This window comes from Mesoplodon bidens, assembly GCF_964165515.1.
Source record: "Mesoplodon bidens genome assembly, chromosome: 14".
Taxonomy (NCBI): Eukaryota; Metazoa; Chordata; class Mammalia; order Artiodactyla; family Ziphiidae; genus Mesoplodon; species Mesoplodon bidens.
In genome coordinates, this window is record NC_138170.1 from 8,503,063 (window position 1) to 8,517,075 (window position 14,013).

A 14,013-nucleotide genomic window follows, 5' to 3' on the forward strand; every position below is an offset into this window, starting at 1 on the left:
GCACCGCGATGAAGAGTGGTCCCCACTTGCCACAACTAGAGAAAGCCCGCACACAGAAACGAAGACCCAACATAGCAAAAATAAAATAAAATAATAAAATAATAGCCACAAAGGAGAATAAGTTTGGAATAAAATTCAAAGAATATACCTATAATGTCTTCATACTCAATAATGTCTTACCAATTTCTCTTTTAATGGCTCAATACAATTCCATTGTTTTTGGCATTAAGAGGCTTCATTAGCATATTTCTACTTTCACTTAATTCTAAAACCAAAAAGATAGGGTTGAATAGTATCCAAGGGGAAAAAACAAAAAAAACAAACATTTAGTGTTTTCAGGCTTACCAGCACCTTGGTGCATAATTTTGTCCATGCTTAATATATCCTCCTGCCCAAATTCCATTTTCCAAGCTGTACATTTCAGTTGTTCTCTCCCATATTACGCAGGTTAGGTAATGGATGATGCCCCTTTTAGAAGTGGCCAAAAGAGGATGTACATTATTTTTTTAAGTGCATACCAAATGACAGACTCAATTATAAAAATAAATGGTTAGAATTTTCACTTACCCTTGAAGGATCAGGAAATTGCTCTTTTAATGCATTTAAATGGAAGAAAAATACTCTGATTCATTACAGAGCAGGTTGCTATGTAATTTGCTTACAGTGTTTTTGGCATTCACACACACATGTCATTATTTAGTACATGATACTTTTTACGAAGATGTGTAAACTCTCTGGGTATGGATCCGTTTAGAAAATCTAGTTTCTCTGAAACAAAGAAATGCTTGAGGGCAGAAAGCTGTAAAAAAGAAACTGACTCCAGAGACAGTCACCTGTGGCATCCACTTGCATTCGGATTTTCAAGGCAGAAGGCAACAGGGCACCAAACTGTGCATACTCTGAGGAGCTGCTGGGTTTAAATTGTGAAACGAGAGGCTTCAAGTGGAAAGAAAATGGACTTAATGTAAGAAGCCCACTGGAGACCCCAGTTAGGAAAACAAGGGCTGGCTACAGAAGATTATAGATGTGACTCTGGACCTGAATGGTCAATGTTGACATTCTATCCTCACCCTTTGCCAAGGGGTGCTAAACTGGAGTCCTCTGAATTACACATTTGACCATGCTTTACTGCTCACCCTTAGATAAGCAATGTGTCAAGCACCATTATAATCTTGTTTAATTCACACGTTTAATTAAGATGTTACAGTTGAGATAAGACACAGAGTGCCTATTTCTTTGGATCAAGCCACCTAGCTAGGAAAGGGAGGAGATAAGATTTGAACTCAGGTCTTATTGATAGTGAGCATGGGACCTCTACAGTGCAGAGTTCCCTGGCATGGGTTATTCTTATTCATCAAAAGTGTAAACTCAGAGCAAAATTTGTATTATTTACAGAATTTTCTAATAGCACTTTCTCTGCACTTCAGATTGGCTGCAACACAACAGTCATACTTGTTGATTTGTATTTTGTTATCCATTTTATTAATTCTAATCCATGCTTATGGGATTCAGTTTAGACAATGTATAAAGTTATTTCTGGGAACTAGGGAAACATGAAGATCTGTGTCTCCCATCCTTTGTGATCTTTAAAAATGCCACAAGGGTAATCTGCTAAAAAAAAACCTCTTTATTTAATTATTTATGCTCTTGCTTTACTCAACTTCCTCTTCAAAGATGGTCATACCATTGCCACTAATAATCATATAAATTATCATATACACTTATTTAAAGCACATGGTATGCATCAGGTAATCAGTCATCTATCCTCATTATAGCACAGTGTAACAACCCTACTGGAACTCAGTAAGCGTTCCTTCTCTCAAGTGGATCAGCCAATTTAAATGGGGATCTCTGCTTCAAACCATGGGTCCAAGTTTGATTCCTCACTGTGGGTTAGGCTCTGGTCTCCCACATATGTCTTCATTCTGGGTGCCAGCTCGAAGGGTCATCAGCAAATCACAGGCAGCTCTTCTGATGGTAATGGCAGAGGTACAAGAGGGCAAGCAGAATCATGCAAGCACATTTCCAGCCTCCACTTGTGTCATATCTTCTGCCAATTCAGGGTAGAAGCCCATACTCAAGTCAAAGGGAGGAGACCCATCTTTAGAAGGATAAACTGCAAATACATGCAGCAAACATAGAGAGAGAGAAGGGATTCAGATCAATAATGCAATCTACCAGAAAGCAACTATGTGAAGTTATTTCACATGCTAATTCTAACAGTACTGCAAAGTTGGAATTAACTTTACAATTCTCCCTAAAAGGAAATGAGATAGAGATAAAGTTTAAAATATTCAATATGACAGTTATTAAATAGCAAGTGTGACATACAAATTTCAGGCTGCCTAATTCTAAAGCCCTTTTGTTCTTCTAGAATCATGACATCTCTCAAAACAAGAAAAAAAAGTGCAAATATTTCTATTGAACTTCACATTTTATGGAACACTTTCACATCCATTTTCTTATTGATGCCAATGTCTGGGACAAATTTGGACTTTTTCAGGAACTCTACTTCACCCCTCTTTAATTATCTAGCTCCTGCTGACTACCTTATTAAGTCAGTCACTTAGCTCACTCCAAAATTAACTACACATGCCACCAAGTTTTTGTCACTTTTCACTGAATTGATCTTTAAGTGTAACGCACAAATTTGCTTTTAGAAAAATCAGATTACTGCCGGGTACTGTTTAACTATTCAAATTTAAGTTGTTTTAGAGTTTTGTTTTAATATACATTGAAAACCTATGATGTGTCAGTCACATCACACTATCTTAATTTGGCTGATAATAGCACAATAAAGCATTTGCTATGAACTCCAATTTACAAATAAGGAAATGAGGTCTCCACAAGACAAAAGTAACACAATCAAGTTCACATTGGAATTCTCACCTGGGTCCACTGTCTGACAACAACAAGCTAAGGTAATTAATGGACTAGTAATCTACATCTCTTTTACCTGTAAATCTCATATATTCCTCCAGTGCCACCCCAGGCTCTATCATGCTCAGATGTTACCACAGAACTTCTATAGATACAGATGTGTTCTTTCAGAAAGACATTTCCTGAGAATATGTATTGTCACAGAATGAATGTGGAGGGAAAGGAAGAGAGATTAAATTAATTCAAGAGACGATAATAGTTAGGAACAACAAAAAAATATCCAAATAATAATAATTGAGAGATAGACAAGATGAAAAGGCAGAGAGCTATGTACCAGATGAAGGAACAAGATAAAACCCCAGAAAAACAACTAAATGAAGTGGAGTTCGTAACCTTCCAGAAAAAGAATTCAGAATAACGATAGTAAAGATGATCCAGGACCTCAGAAAAAGAATGGAGGCAAAGATCGAGAAGATGCAAGACATATTTAACAAAGACCTAGAAGAATTAAAGAACAAACAAACAGAGATGAACAATACAATAACTGAAATGAAAACTACATTAGAAGGAATCAATAGCAGAATAACTGAGGCAGAAGAACGGATAAGTGACCTGGAAGACAGAATGGTGGAATTCACTGCTGAAGAACAGAATAAAGAAAAAAGAATGAAAAGAAATGAAGACAGCCTAAGACACCTCTGGGACAGCATTAAACACAACAACATTCACATTATAAGGGTCCCAGAAGGAGAAGAGAGAGAGAAAGGACCTGAGAAAATATTTGAAGAGATTATAGTCGAAAATTTCCCTAACACGGGAAAGGAAATGGTCACCCAAGTCCAGGAAGTGCAGCAAGTCCCATACAGGATGAACCCAAAGAGAAACAAGCTGAGACACATAGTAATCAAATTGGCAAAAATAAAGACAAAGAAAAATTATTGAAAGCAGCAAGGGAAAAATGACAAATAAGATACAAGGGAACTCCCATAAGGTTAACAGCTGATTTCTCAGCAGAAACTGTACAAGCCAGAAGGGAGTGGCATGACATACTTAAAGTGATGAAAGAGAAGAACCTACAACCAAGATTACTCTAACTGGAAAGGATCTCATTCAGATTCGATGGAAAAATCAAAAGCTTTACAGACAAGCAAAAAGTAAGAGAATTCAGCACCACCAAACCTTCTCCACAACAAATGCTAAAGGAGCTTCTCTAAGTGGGAAACCCAAGAGAAGAAATGACCTACAAAAACAAACCCAAAACAATTAAGAAAATGGTCATAGGAACATACATGTTGATAATTATCTTAAACATGAATGGATTGAATGCTCCAACGAAAAGACACAGGCTTGCTAAATGGATAAAAAAACAAGACCCATATATATGCTGTCTACAACAGACCCACTTCAGACCTAGGGACACATACAGACTGAAAGTGAGGGGATGGAAAAAGATATTCCATGCAAATGGAAATCAAAAGAAAGCTGGAGTAGCAATACTCATATCAGATAATATTGACTTTAAAATAAATAATGTTACAAGAGACAAGGAAGGACACTACATATTGATCAAGGGATCGATTGAAGAAGAAGATATAAAAATTATAAATATATATGCACCCAACATAGGAAAACCTCAATACATAAGGCAACTGTTAACAGCTATAAAAGAGGAAATCAACAGTAACACTATAATAATGGGGGACTTTAACACCTCACTTACACCAATGGACAGATCATCCAAACAGAAAATTAATGAGGAAACAGAACCTTAAATGACACAACAGACCATAAAGATTTAATTGATATTTATAGGACATTCCATCCAAAAACAGCAGATTACACTTTCTTTTCAAGTGAACGCAAAACATTCTCCAAGATAGATCAAATCTTGGGTCACAAATCAAGCCTCAGTAAATTTAAGAAAATTGAAATCATATCAAATATCTTTTCTGACCACAACGCTATGAGATTAGAAATAAATTACAGGGAAAAAAAACATAAAAAACACAAACACATGGAGGCTGAACAATACGTTACTGAAAAACCAAGAGATCACTGAAGAAATCAAAAAGGAAATCAAAAAATACCTAGAGACAAATGACAATGAAAACACGATGATCCAAACCCTAGGGGATGCAGCAAAAGCAGTTTTAAGAGAGAAGTTTATAGCTATACAAGCCTACATCAAGAAACAAGAAAAATCTCAAAAAAAAAAGCAAAACTTACACCTATAGGAACAAGAGAAAGAACAAACAAAACACAAAGTTAGTAGAAGGAAAGAAATCATAAAGATGAGAGCAGAAATAAATGAAATAGAAACAAAGAAAACAGTAGCAAAGATCAATAAAACTAAAAGATGGTTTTCTGAGAAGATAAAGAAAATTGATAAGCCACTAGTCAGACTCATCAAGAAAAAGAGGGAGAGAACTCAAATCAATAAAATTAGAAATGAAAAAGGAGAAGTTACAACAGACACCGCAGAAATACAAAGCATTCTAAGAGACTACTACAAGCAACTCTATGCCAATAATATGGACAACCTGGAAGAAATAGATAAATTCTTAGAACGGTATAACCTTCCAAGATGGAACAAGGAAGAAACAGAAAATATGAACAGACCAATCACAAGTAATGAAATTGAAACTGTGATTAAAAGTCATCTAACAAACAAAAGTCCAGGACCACATGGCTTCACAGGTGAATTCTATCAAACATTTAGAGAAGAGCTAACACCCATCCTTCTCAAACTCTTCCAAAAAACTGCAGAGGAAGGAACACACCCAAACGCATTCTATGAGGCCACCATCACCCTGATACCAAAACCAGACAAAGAAACTACAAAAAAAGAAAATTATACACCAATATCACTGATGAATATAGATGCAAAAATCCTCAACAAAATACTAGCAAACAGAATCCAACAACCCATTAAAAGGATCATACACCATGATCAAGTGGGATTTATCCCAGGGATGCAAGGGATGCAAGGATTCCTCAATATAGGCAAATCAATCAATCTGATACACCATATTAACAAGTTGAAGCATAGAAACCATATGATCATCTCAATAGATGCAAAAAAAGCTTCAGACAAAATTCAACACCAATTTATGATTATAACTCTCCAGAAAGTGGGCATACAGGGAACCTACCTCAACATAATAAAGGCCATACATGACAAATCCACAGCAAACATCATTCTCCATGGTGAAAAACTGAAAGCATATCCTCTAAGATCAGGAACAAGACAAGGATGTCCACTCTCACCACTATTATTCAAAATCGTGTTGGAAGTCCTAGCCATGGCAATCAGAGAAGAAAAAGAAATAAAAGGAATACAAATTGGAAAAGATGAAGTGAAACTCTCACTGTTTGCAGATGACATGATACTATACATCGAGAATCCTAACGATGTCACCAGAAAACTGCTGGAGTTAATCAGTGAATTTGGTAAAGTTGCAGGATACAAAATTAATGCACAGAAATCTCTTGAATTCCTATAAACTAATGGTGAAAAATCTGCAAGAGAAATTAAGGAAACACTCTCATTTACCATTGCAACACAAAGAATAAAATATCTAGGAATAAACCTACCTGGGGAGACAAAAGACCTGTATGCAGAAAACTATAAGACACTGATGAAATAAATTAAATGTTATACCAACAGAAGGAGAGATATACCATGTTCTTCGATTGGAAGAATCAATATTGTGAAAGTGACTATACTATGCAAAGCCATCTACAGATTCAATGCAATCCCCATCAAATTACCAATGGCATTTTTCCAGACCTAGTACAAAAAATCTTAAAATTTATATGGATACACAAACGACCCCAAATACCAAGCAATCTGTAGGGGAAAAAACGGAGCAGGAGGAATCAGACTCCTTGACTTCAGACTATACTACAAAGCTACAGTAATCAAGACAATATGGTACTGGCACAAAAACAGAAACATTGGTCAATGGAAGAAGGTAGAAAATCCCAGAGATAAACCCACGCAACTATGGTCAACTAACATATGATTAAATGAGGCAAGAATATACAATGGAGAAAAGACAGTCTCTTCAATAAGCGATGCAGGGAAACTGGACAGCTACATGTAAAAGAATGAAATTAGAACACTCCCTAACACTGTACACAAAAATAAACTCAAAATGGATTAGAGACCTAAACGTAACATGGGGCACTATAAAACTCTTAGAGGAAAACCTAGGAAGAGCACTCTTTGATATAAATCACAGCAAGATCTTTTTTGATGCACCTCCTAGAGTAATTGAAATAAAAACAAAAATAAACAAATGGGACCTAGTGAAACTTTAAAGCTTTTACACAGAAAGGAAAGTATAAACAAGACGAAAAGACAACCCTCAGAATGGGAGAAAATATTTGCAAATGAATAAACGGACAAAGGATTAATCTCCAAAATATATAAACAGCTCATGCAGCTCAATATTAAAGAAACAAACAACCCAATCCAAAAATGGGCTGAAGACCTATATAGACATTTCTCCAAAGAAGACATACAGATGGCCAAGAAGCACATGAAAAGCTGCTCAACATCACTTATTATTAGAGAAATGCAAGTCAAAACTATAAATGAGGTATCACCTCACACCAGTTAGAATGGGCATCATCAGAAAATCTACAAACACCAAATGCTGGAGAGGGTGTGGAGAAAAGGGAACACTCTTGCACTGTTGGTGGGAAGTTAAATTGATACAGCCACTATGGAGAACAGTATGGAGGTTCCTTAAGAAACTAAAAATAGAATTACCATATGATCCATCAATCGCACTACTAGGCATATACCCAGAGAAAATAATAATTCAAAAAGACACATGCACCCCAATGTTCATTGCAGCACTATTTACAATAGCCAGCTCATGAAAGCAAGCTAAATGCCCATCAACAGATGAATGGATAAAGAAGTTGTGGTACATATATACAATAGAATATTACTCAGCCATAATAGGAATGAAATTGGGTCATTTGTTGAGACATGTATGGATCTAGAGACTGTCATACAGAGTGAAGTAAGTCAGAAAGAGAAAAACAAATACCATATATTAACGCATGTATGTGGAACCTAGAAAAATGGTACAGATGAACCAGTTTGCAGGGCAGAAATTGAGACACAGATGTAGAGAACAAACGTATGGACACCAAGGGGGGAAAGCCACGGGGCAGGGTGGGGATGGTGGTGTGATGAATTGGGCGATTGGGATTGATATGTATACACTGATGTGTTTAAAATTGATGACTAATAAGAACCTGCTGTATAAAAAAATGAATAAAATTAAATTTAAAAAATTAAAAAAGAAAAAGAAAACTAATACTTAACTTTCTTGGGTTATTTGTATGGAAATATGTTAATAGAAATGTTTCAGACATTACATGAAATTCCTAAAAATCTTATATATTCTGGTATAATGTTATAAATCATAATTCTAGTTATTATTTTAAAATGTATATCTCAGAAATAACTAAATTTCCTTGTCAATTGCATTATTATGAACTTTCGTCAAATCTTTCACCGTGGTCATTTTTTCTTTCTTTTCTTTTTTTTTTTGCGGTACGTGGGCCTCTCACTGTTGTGGCCTCTCCAGTTGCAGAGCACAGACTTCGGACGCACAGGCTCAGCGCCCATGGCTCACGGGCCTAGCCACTCCACGGCATGTGGGATCTTCCTGGACCGGGGCACGAACCCGTGTCTGCATCAGCAAGCAGACTCTCAACCACTGTGCCACCAGGGAAGCCATAACCATGGTAATTTTTAAGTCTTTTGTCATTTACAGAGAGCTCTGTGTGTACTCTGATGATTTTGCAAAAATGTTCTTATAAAAGGGTTTCCTCTTCAAGGAATTCATGGAAAAGACTCTGACAAGCACAGGTTTCTGGTAACTGACCCTACTACTGAACTGAATGAATAAGCATTTTCAGAACTCTAATGGATAACTGATGAATTCATAAAAGTGCTAACAAAAGATCAAGATGAAGAAAAATAATTACATGGGACTGAGTGAACTGATGAGGATGATTATAATTTTAGTGACTTTCTGTTTGAATTTTAAAAAAAAGAATAATTGAGGTCTTACGATTGAAAAGCCATCAAATGGAATAAGAAGTATTCAGAAATACACTGGAAAATATTTTCCTCTGAAATAAAGAAACATCTGAACACCCAGATTGACAGATCATGTGTTAAAAAAAAAACTATTATGGAATAATTGACACTGATACACTTCTTAGGCTGTTTAATTTCAAATATATAGAAATAGTACAGTGCCTGACAAAATAAAAATTAAAATATTACTAACATTAATGCAGAGGTGGTGGGAGAAAAAGTAGGGAGACGTGAGAGTGTCATTTTCCTTTTCTGTCATAGCAGGGTGTCTATACTATATAAAATTGAAATCCATAATAAGAAAAAGCACAATGATTCTAAACTCTTAATATTCCTCCTAATGTTTTTGTCTTCACCTTAGAGGGAAGTTTTATTAGAGGTGACAATTTCCCATGATGAAGAAATGTTTATCTAAAATCCAATACTTTAGTTTCATTTCACTTTCTTGTCTTTTGATAAATTCAAATAAAATTAAATTTAAAAATTATAATCAAAATATCATGTCCAATATTTATAAAATGATTGTCATCTGTCTGGATATAGACATAGAGAGATGTCAATATAACTTTCCCCTAATATTAACCTTAGTTTCTTTCTGGTTAATGGAAAGTGTGTTAATATTTTTGTTTTACTTTTAATACATTTTTCTGTTTATTTTTTAATTATTTACAATATCTTCATTATAAAAATTATCATTTTTATAAAAACCAAATAGAATTATTATTTTTAAAGAATTGTGTATACAGACATTCAAAGGGTCACTTGCCAATTTCCTAACAAAACATTTCTTTATAACCATGTAGTTTATTTGATTTAGCAACTATTAACTGAACACAAAATATGTCTGATGTACTGTGTTGGGGACTGAGGGTATCAAAATGAACAGTTTCCCTCACTGGAGGAGACAAAAATGTAATCAGAATAATTTTAATATAATACGTTAAGTGCTGATATGTTATGGTAATCACAGAAGCAAAAGAGGAACATCTCCCCAATCTGAGAGGCTCTGATCTAGCTTCCATCAAGGAAGGAGTAACACTGAGCTGAGCTTTGGAGAATGGTTAGAATCCTTAAAAAAAAAAAAAAAAAGGAGGCAGAGGAAGAGAAGAATAATATCATTCCAGGCAAATTGAATAGCATGAGTCAAATTATAGGAATTTGGAAAAGAGTCTGCAAATTAAAAAAGAGAGAAACTACAGAACAGGTTAATGAAATATAAATATAAGTGGGGTGAGCTTCTACAGGCAAGATATGAGCATGCATGATTAATGTAATCATCTTGCTGAGAGGAAGCTAGGCAACACAGAACTGTAGGTTAATGGGAAACAACAACAACCACCACCAACCAACCAAGACTATGTCTTGAATAAGTTCAGGGCACTATCACCTCTTGCCTTCCCCAGCTCTGCTTACATGGGGTCCCTAGGCACTTCCCTTGTAAGCCCTTCAGTCCCAACACTGTAGACTGGGTAGGGGATGAGCCATGTGCAATGCGTACTGGGACTAGGCTCAGGGCATCTGTAGCTCTTGAATCACAGCCTTCACTTAACATCTACTTTTCTGGGCTTCTGTCGCCCTTTCCCTGATTTTGACTCTCCAACTTTTAGTATAGAAACCTTTCCCTAAACCTAGCACACAAACTGAAGTGCTCTCACTTTAACTGTTTCCAGGCTCCTCTCTCAGAGGGACAATTTGCTAGTTTTGTCCTTTCTCTAAATAGATCTACACTGCCATCTGCCTGAGGCTGAGTACTGTCATTCATGTAATACCACTGTAGCTGAGCCCCAGCCACCACGTTGGAGCTCACTGGACATTCACGTCTGCCAATATCAGGGAGGCTACAACACTTTCTGATTAGTTCTATAGCAAGGTCAGATCCTCTGAGGTCCAAGTCTCTTCCTCCTCCTCATTGCAAGGGCACTTTGGAGCAAAGCCCAGCAATTTATGACATGGGCTAAAAGTGAGAGCTCTAACTGAAAAATCATTGTTTCAAAGAAAGTTATCAAGTTCAGATTTCAAGTCTGGGTTTGTCTAGGGTGAGAAAAAACTTCTACAGAATAGTCAGGTGTTAGATATGAAACTATATGTATCCTAGGGTTTATATCAGTTCCTTAAAATTGTTCACATAGTAACATTTATTAAGAAATTGAAGTAAATATCTTTGTGATGTCATGTTTTGATTTCTTTTTTTAATAACCTAACTCTTACTTCTGCCTTTTAAGTATGTGTTCCCATCCAGTCTGAGCAGTGACCAGTTCCTCTTCCTGAGACTAATGTTGACAAAGCTTAGCTTCAGGTTTTCTTCACAATTTTATGCTTTATCATTCTGTAGAGGGCAATATATATTCATGCATTCTTAACAGCTGTTCTCAGCTGTTAAGTAAGAAATTGTATCTTTTTAGAAATATACTTTTATCACCTTCTGGAAAATAGAAAATGAGAAGCTGAGGATTTGGTCTTTAGGATCTAAGGCACAAACATAATAGGTAAACTGCTCTGTCTGGAAAAGAACACAAACTTGTGGAATAGTAAGAAAAAAAAAAGATGCAGAACGGAAGGAGAAGGGTGGGGTAACACGGAGACAACTGAAACTTGAGCTATGGACCAGAAAGGTACTTTTAGGAATAAGAGAACTGGCATTAAAATTCTAGTTGTTTGTCTTTCTGTTATATCAATCTCTCCATTTCCTCCAAACCTCTAATGAAGTTTTCTACACACACCAATGTGTTCTGTGAATGCTGCTTTTGTGATTGTTGGTTTTGTTTTTTTCAGTTTTATGAAAATGAAGGAAAAGAAAAAAATGCCATACCGAAAACAATGTGAAACAGACTAGGAACAATGTGAGGGTGATAGATAGGTACACTGAGCTAATTTGGTTCACCAACTAGAGATGACCATGAGAAAATGATCCCCCTCCCCACCCCATTCTATACCTCTAAACTCTTATAAACTTACAAATCTACAAAATTTTAGTAAGACTACTTTCCATTAGGTTGAGAATTCCTAAAGAAAAGGAAAAAATATAAGGATCCATAAACCCAAATGATATTTGTCATTAATCATCATTTAGTTCTGTATATAAATTTATAAATAACTAAGACTGAGAATCTTTAAGAAACAAAAGAGACTATTTTCAGAGATAATGGTGAACTATCTCCATAACTATGTGCTCAGTTAAGGTAGAGTGTGGAATCCTGACACCAGGGGTCTTTAGTTGGGAATCAAAAAATCAGGTGATGGGGAGTCCTTCAAGATGGGAGAAGAATAAGATATGGAGATCACCTTCCTCTCCACAAATACATCAGAAATACATCTACATGTGGGACAACTCCTACAGAACACCTACTGACACCTGGCAGAAGACTTCAGACTTCCTAAAAGGCAAGAAACTCCCCATTTACCTCGGTAGGGCAAAAGAAAAAACAGAGACAGAAAAAAATAGGGACAGGACCTGCACCTCTGGGAGGGAGCTGTGAAGGATGAAATGTTTCCACACACTAAGAAGACCCTTCACTGGCGGAGACGAGGGATGGCGGGGGGAAGCTTTGGAGCCATGGAGGAGAGCACAGCAAAATGGGTGCAGAGGGCAAAGCAGAGAGATTCCCACACAGAGGATCAGTGCCAACAAGCACTCACCAGCCTGAGAGGTTTGTCTGCTCACCCGCTGGGGTGGGTGGGGGCTGGGAGCTGTGGCTCCAGCTTCAGAGGTCAGACCCCAGGTAGAAGACTGGGGTTGGCTGTGTGAACACAGCCTGAAGGGGGCTAGTGCACTACAGCTAGCTGGGAGGGAGTCCGGGAAAAAGTCTGGAACTGCCTAAGAGGCAACAGACCATTGTTTTGGAGTGCATGAGGAGACGGGATTCAGAGCACCACCTAAACGAGCTCGAGAGATAGGCGCGAGCCGTGGCTATCAGCGTAGACACCAGAGACAGGCATGAAACGCTAAGGCTGCTACTGCAGCCAACAAGAAACCTGTGTGCAAGCACAGGTCACTATCCACACATCCCTTCCCGGGAGCCTGTGCCACCTGCCACTACCAGGGTCCCCAGATCCAGGGACAAATTCCCTGGGAGAACAAACAGCCTCAGGCTGTTCCAACGTCATGCTGACCTCTGCCGCTGCAGGCTCGCCCCACACTCTGTACCTCTCCCTCCCCCTGTCCTGAGTGAGCCAGAGCCCCTGAATCTGTTGCTCCTTTAACCCTGTCTTGTCTGAGAGGGAATGGACGCCCTCAGGTGACTTACACTCAGAGGAGGGGCCCAATCCAAAGCTGAAGCCCAGGAGCTGTGTGAACAAAGAGAAAGGGAAATTTTCCCAGCAGCCTCAGGAGAAGTGGATTAAATCTCCACAATCAACTTGATGTACCCTGCATCTGTGGAATACCTGAATAGACAACGAATAATCCCAAAATTGAGGTGGTGGATTTTGGAAGCAATTGTAGACTTGGGGTGTGCTTTCTGCATCTAATTTTTTTCTGGTTTTATGTTTATCTTAGTCTAGTATTTAGAGTTTATTATCAATGGTAGATTTGTTTATTGATTTGGTTGCTCTCTTCCCTTTTTATATATATAGAGAGATTTTTTGTTTTCCTTTTTCTCTTTTTGTGAGTGTGTATGGGTATGCTTGTTTGTGTGATTTTGTCTATATAGCTTTGCTTTAGCAATTTATCCTAGGGTTCTCTCTGTCCTTTATTTTTTTTTTCAGCACTTGTTATCATTCTGGCTTTGTGTTCTAGTTTGGTTGCTCTCTATTCTCTTTCTTTATTTTTTTATTTTTTATTACTTTTTAATTTTTTTAAATTTAATAAATTTTCTTAGTTATTATTTTAATAACTTTATTTTATTTTACTTTTTTCTTTCTTTCTTTCTTTCTTCTCCCTTTTCTTCTGAGCCATGTGGCTGAGAGGGTCTTGGTGCCAAGCCTGTACCCCTGAGGTGAGAGAGCTGAGTTCAAGACTTTGGTCCACCAGAGATCTCCAGGCTCCACATAATATCTAATGGTGAAAG